The sequence below is a fragment of the Balaenoptera ricei genome, chromosome 10, assembly GCF_028023285.1.
Source record: "Balaenoptera ricei isolate mBalRic1 chromosome 10, mBalRic1.hap2, whole genome shotgun sequence".
NCBI classification, from domain to species: Eukaryota; Metazoa; Chordata; class Mammalia; order Artiodactyla; family Balaenopteridae; genus Balaenoptera; species Balaenoptera ricei.
The window spans coordinates 59,839,468-59,846,277 of NC_082648.1; positions in this window are offsets into that span (position 1 = coordinate 59,839,468).

Consider the following 6,810-nt stretch of genomic DNA (forward strand, 5'->3'; position numbering starts at 1 on the left):
CAGAGATTTCCAGAGTGTACAACATCAAGGTTTATATCTAAATGATGAGTTCAACTGGGCAGGCAAGATGGTTTGTCAGGGAGGAGGGGGGAAAGGCAATGGAAGAGGCAGAGAGAGAAGAGAAGGAGAGCATCGTTCCAGGCCAAGGGCAGCATATGCAAAGGCATATAGGATCAACAAAGAATATGAGAAACACAAAGAAGCTGGAAACATGAAAGTGAGAACTGACGGTAGAGAGGGGTAAAAATACCATGTTGAGTTTGGACTTTATCCTGGTGACAAAAGGAAGCATCTGAAGTATTTGCATTTCAGTAACACTGAAATATAGACAGCCAACTTCTGGGAGGTGAGACTGAAGGCCAAGGTAACAGTAGGGAGCTTTGGCAGTGATACAGACAAGAGATGATAGTGACCAGAACTAGGGTAGTGGTAGTGGGCATGGAGAAAAGTGGATGGATTCTGAGATTCACAGGTAGAATAGAGAGGACTTATTCAATGACTGGATTCAAGATTCAGGGAGCTCTTAGATTTGGAGTTGGGCAAGGGACTGAGGTTCCAGCACTTTTTCTGTGAATAAGGACAGAAGGATCTTAGTTCCAAATTCTAGGGACTTGTGTGGGCCAGCCTACTGTGTAAAGACAAAGTCTATGAGGACTCCTGGTTCTTTGAACAAAGCTTCGTTGTGTAGGGAGGGAACATCAGAGGAAGGTTGAGGCTTCTCTGTTCTGATTTGTGACAATAGCCTCTGAGAGATGAATGACAAAGGAGCAGTCACAAATATAGTCCTCTCAAAGGCAGACCAGGTCCTGGCCCAGCTGGAGGAAAGCCGTGTAAAAAGCCTGCCATTTAAAAGGAACTCTATGGTACATCACTTTGTAATACAAAGACTATTTTTATATTTCAAGGACTGTACATCAGGTTAAGCTTCTAAAACCTAATAATGACAGGTAGTACAAAACTGGATGTAGCAGAGTCTAAGAGGAGAAGACTGCTTGTCAACCCCTGTACAAGCAGTGTGCAACCCCTGAACAACCCTGTACAAGTGTCTTAATGGGCTCCAGTATATTTTATGACTAGAAAACATGAAGTAACCATCTTAGAAACTGCCAATTTATTAGAAGCCTACTTACTTTAGGCAGTATCCAGTCACGATATAGAACTGACATGATGATTTTCCATTATTTTTGTAAGATAAAAATCTAAAGAATCTTTCCTAATCTACCTGTAAATTAAATATTTTATACTGTAAAATATCTATGGATTATAACAAAATATTACAGTCAATCTGATACTCAATATCTCATCCAAAGATGTTGACTTTATATATAAATATATCTAAGAATATTGGAGTGGAATAACCTTACAGATTTTGGAAAACACAATTTAAATGGAAAAGAATAACTTGGTTTTAGGAGCCACTTGGCACTGCTCACTAATATTAACAAGCCCCAAAAATTTGAGAAGCTAATGTAAATAGCACTTTTTAAAATTTGAAAATTACATTTCGATATTTGATACATTTAAAACAACAGAATTTGTTCTGAGTACTTTTGGCATGTAATTCAATCTTTCTGTAAAATACTGTTTTTCTCCCCTCCAGAATCTTATTCTTCCAAAATAGACTTTTGCTTTCTACTCCTTAAGATAAATACACAAAATTCATATTCAAATAGTTTAATATATGTGCTAAAATCAAAATCATGTTCCACATTAAGTACACATTAAACTGTTTATAGGATACAATCTATAATCTATACATACACACAAATTAACTATATATTTTGATGAAACTTCCCAAACTAAAACAATTTGGATGAAGTCTAATAAGTTAACTATGTTTACATATTTTCGTATGTGAAGTCATCATTTTACAAATTACAATTTTTCATATCATCTTTAGGCTCTCTCATGGGAGAACAACCAATCAAAACTCTAATGGAAGGTTCCTAAACTTTCTGTGGAGGAAATTCTTACTTCTCTAAAGCTTTGAAATGAGACTGTGAAACAAAAGCACATTCAGAAAAGACCCTGAGCACGCAGTGAGGGATAAAGGGGGCTGATCATAAGCAGTGTGGAGGGAGATGATGCCCTCCCCACACACACTCAGTGTTCTTGAAGAATAGAAATGCTCTCTGGGGCAGCGGGAAGATGGCAGCCCTATGCTAAATAGGTTCAGCTTTGCAATGACTGGCCCATCAGGATCAGTCAGGTAGAGAACCTTGTAGAGCCAAACACTGAGTGGAAGCTTTGCATATTTAGAAGAAGCTGTTATATATCAATAAGACAATATGAATTTGAAGGCTAGAAAAAATTACATTGCTTTTGAAAGAACAAATATTTATTATGATACAAAAGCATTGAAAAAAAAAATGTTGAGGCAACAAACTCAGTAGAGCAAACGGGGAGAGGGAGGTTGGTTGTCTAAATTGATTCTTCATTTACCCAGCTGCCTGAGTTAGAAAGTTCCACCACTAACAAACATTTGGGAGAAAAGACAGAGCAAGATGTCAGAAACAAAGGCCAGTTGAGAAAAAGCTGAGAAGGGGCAGGAAGCATGTTGGAGGAAATTAACTTGGCAGTAAGCTTGCTCTTATGAGAGCAGTCAGATAATTGAATATCCAAATGGCTTAGCAAAGCCAGAGGTAATACAAGCAAATCCTAGGACCAAGAAATACTAATTAATGTAAGCAGTGGGCGTCCATACAGCAACAATGCTAGAAGAAAATTTGGCATGGGGTAATCAAATCACAATAGGTTCTGAATTGGGACTGCCAGTTGAGAGACAGAACCTAACCTTCTAGGAGAGGTTACTGAGCCTTCTCAGTTGGGGTATCAGGAGCCAGCCAAGGAGCCAGGGTAAATGGCGTCGTTAATAATCCATTCATGTATTCATTGAACAAATGATTATGAATGCCCACTATGTGCCAAGTACTCCTCTGGTAATGCAGTGGTACACCAGGCAGGCAAACCTCACACTCAAGGAGCTTATGGTAGAGGAGACACACAGCTGGGGTTTTGGAAAAAACTTTCATAACAGATGAAATTAGAGTCAGGAAATAAAAATAGGAGTCAGAAAAATCAGGGCCCTATCAGTTTTATAATATGGAAAATTGAGAAATTCTGATATGTATAAACATGCATGCCTAATTAACCACACCACAAGCAATACAGGTGAATTAAAAACAAGATTAATCCCAAATCTCATCAGATTCTCCTATCTATCCTGAATCTCTCCCTCTCTATCACAACCTCCATGATATTGCCAAGCCCTACAAATTCTACCTCTAAAATGCCTCTCAAATAAATCTCCAATTTCCCATGCCTCACTACTACTCCTCTACTTGTCTCTCATAATTTTTCATTAGCCTTAGATCTTTCCCCATTCAATCCAATTTGCACACTGATCCTAAAGTTCCTTTTCTGAACCATATATCTGACCATGCTCCATTCCCTTGATCAAAAGCCTTCAACAATTCCCCACTGGTAATTTTCAACATTATTTTCCACCCAACTGACAGGATAGATAAAATTGAAATCCACAATTCCATGAATAGAGCCCAAATTTGAAAAATCTGAAACTATTTCTCAGGGAAGTGAAACAAATTTCATAGCATCCTTTAGTTTGGGTAGGTTTGGGAACTCCTGAGCATTCACAAAAGCATTTTACAAGTGTGTGAGTAATAAATGGGGCCATTAACAATCCATTCATGTATTCATCCAACAAATGATTATGAATGCCCACTATGTGCCAAGCACTCCTCTGGTGACGCAGTGGTACACCAGGCAGGCAAACCTCACACTCGAGGAGCTTATGGTGGAGGAGACACACAGGAAATGTTGAACAAATGATGACTTATTTTTAATATAATTATTTATATTATAGTTGTCAAAAGTACTGTGAAGGAGAAGGAAAGCATGTAAGGACACTGCGTAAAAAGGACTCCCCCTCTAACTTAGCAAAAGCGGTTGGGGGAGACTCACCCGATGAGATGATATTTTAACAGAGATTTGAAGCAGGTGTAGGAGTTAGTCCTGGCAGATGAAAGAACTTGGGTAAGAGTTCCCAAGAAGTTTAGAATTTAGACAAGCGTGATTGCAGCCTAGTGAGTAAGAGAGAAAATGTCTTAAAATGTAAGATAGAGAGGCAGGAAGATTTCTGGAGTTAGCGGTTGAATTACGGTGTCTTACGACTGAAATAAGTAAGACTAGAAAAGGATCAGGTTTGGAGGCTGTTGGAGGACGGAAAGACATCAGTACCTGAGTTTAGTTTAGGACATACTGAGTTTCAGGAAACTGAGATATTCAAGTGAAGATGTCAAATGGGAATGGAACTCAGAAGAGACACAAAATTCCATTGTACATAGATCGTTAGGTTTCATTAGAAACAAGATGGTGTTTAAAGTCATCTTAGATTAATTTACCTAGGAAATGAACACAAAAGGAGAAGAGGGTCAATAACAGTCATAGAAATTCTAACATTAAAAGATGAAGACAGAAGGATTAGTTCCCATGTAGGACTGAAAAGCTAAAGAACCAGAAGATAACACACTATGGAAGCCAAGGGAAGTCAGTGATTCAAGACATAGGGAGTAGTTTACGGTATCAAAAGTGATGACTGGTCAAATGGGGCAAGAACTGTAATGTATCCATTGAACTGATGATCTCTCTCCTCCATAAAACTATTACTCAAAACTATACTGTCAAGTTAAAGGTAAACCAGAAGCAAACTCAACTGATCTCCCACTCCCAGGGGACTGCAAGGAAAAACCTTGGGGCTGAGAAGAAGAGCAGCAGGGAAAGAAAAGGTTATTCATGGGACAGTGTGGAAATACACTGCCCCCCCAGAAAAGGCAAAATTTCCTTATATACTTGGTTATGAAGATCATTTATAAGGATTCTTTGAAACCTACTATAAAGGTAAATTCCTCCAGAAAGAATTGCACTTGCTTTACCCTAGTGCCTTGGGCAACTACAGTTTTAAAGTAAAACTATGACTTCAGGTTTTTGTATGTTTTTTTATTGGACAACTCAGGACTAAAAGTAGTTTCAAGGGGCAGATAAAACAAATAATATGACCTTGTACTATACCTGAAATAAACAAAAAAGAATTTATAAGAATGGAAAACATAATACTTGAATTAAATTTTTAAAAATTATTGAAGAGATTAACAGTTGATCAGATCCAGTGGAAGAGAGATTAGGTGAGCGGGAACAAAGTTCAGAATACAAGAGAGAAAAGCAAAGAAATTATGAAAAAGAGGTTAAAAATAAAAAAATATTGATAAGTTTAACATAAGTACAATAGTAATTCTAGAAGGAGAGTAGAGGGATAATAAAAAAAATGCAGTATTTGAAGAGATAATACTTGATTATTTTCCAAAACTAACAAAAGGTAATAGTTCCCAGATTTAAGAAGTTCAAGCAGAATAAATTTTTAATGATCCATATCTAGAAATGGAATAATTAACATTTAGAATATTAAAGATATAAAGAAGATCCTAAAAGCCACCGGATTACCTTCAGAAGACAGACATGAAGTGAAACCAAATTTTCCACAACAGTAATTAAAGCCAGAAAATTGTGTAATAATATCATCAATATACTCAAAAAACACAACTGCCAAAATGTGCTTTTGTACTCAGAGACTAAGTTACTTCTACACAAACAAAAAGAGATAGCTTGCCACTTTAAGGCCATTTACTAAGGGAAATTCTAAAGTAAGCATTTTAGGAAGAAAGTGACCCCAGACAGAAAGTTTGAGATGCAAGAAGGAATGAAAAGCACGTAAGATTATAATTTTTGAGTAAATCTAAATGAACATCAACTGTTTAAAACAATACTAATACTGTCTTGTAAGGTTAAACACCAGAATTAAATTACACAAAAACAGTAACATATAAGAATGTGGAGTGAGGGGGATAAAGTTAAACTGTTCAAAGCCTTTTAAAATTATTATTATCCCAGAGAAAGTTAAAGTTATTGATTAAATTTAGACTTTAGTTTTCTTTAGTTTCAAAGGTAATTACTAAGTAATAGAAACAGTATACAGCTTCTAAACTAATTGAGGGAGAAATGTAATGAGAAAAAAATTAGTTGTAAAGACAGCAAGCAAGGAGAGAGAAAAAAACCTAGAAAAAATAAGTAAATAGAATATATAAGACAGTAGATGTAAACCTAGATATATCATTAAACAACTAGACATACAGTCAGTGCAACTGACTAAATGATATAGTTAAGATTGTCAGATATTTTAAAAGAGAACATCTAAAACATAGAACAACTGAAAATAAAGGAACAGTGAAATGTACCAGGCAAATTTTTTTTAAGTTGCTATTTATCAAGGAAAAGATAAAAGCAAAAAGCATCACAAGATAGAGAGGATCTCTTCATAAAAATAAGTGGTACAATTCACCAGGGAGATAAAATAATTTTAAATTTGCATGCAACTAACTCCATGGCCTCAAACATATGATTAAAAAACTACAAAACACAAAAAGAAATTTAAAAATTCATGAGTATAAGACATATGGCAATAGTACTTTCCAAAGATGGATGCAACAATTAAATGATCCCACATCAAGGGGTGGAGCCCATTTCTCCACGCCCTTGAGCCTGGGTGGGCCCTGTCCCTGCTTTGATCAACAGAATATGTGGGAGTAGTGCTGTGCCAGTTTGGGGCACAGCCCTTAACTAGCTGAGCAGTTTCCACTTCCTTTCTCCTGAGTCTATATGTATATGTCTCACAGAAGGAAAAAAAGAGAGAGGGGAGAAAAATGAGGAGAGCAGTAAGGATGTGGAGGAGGTGTGTGC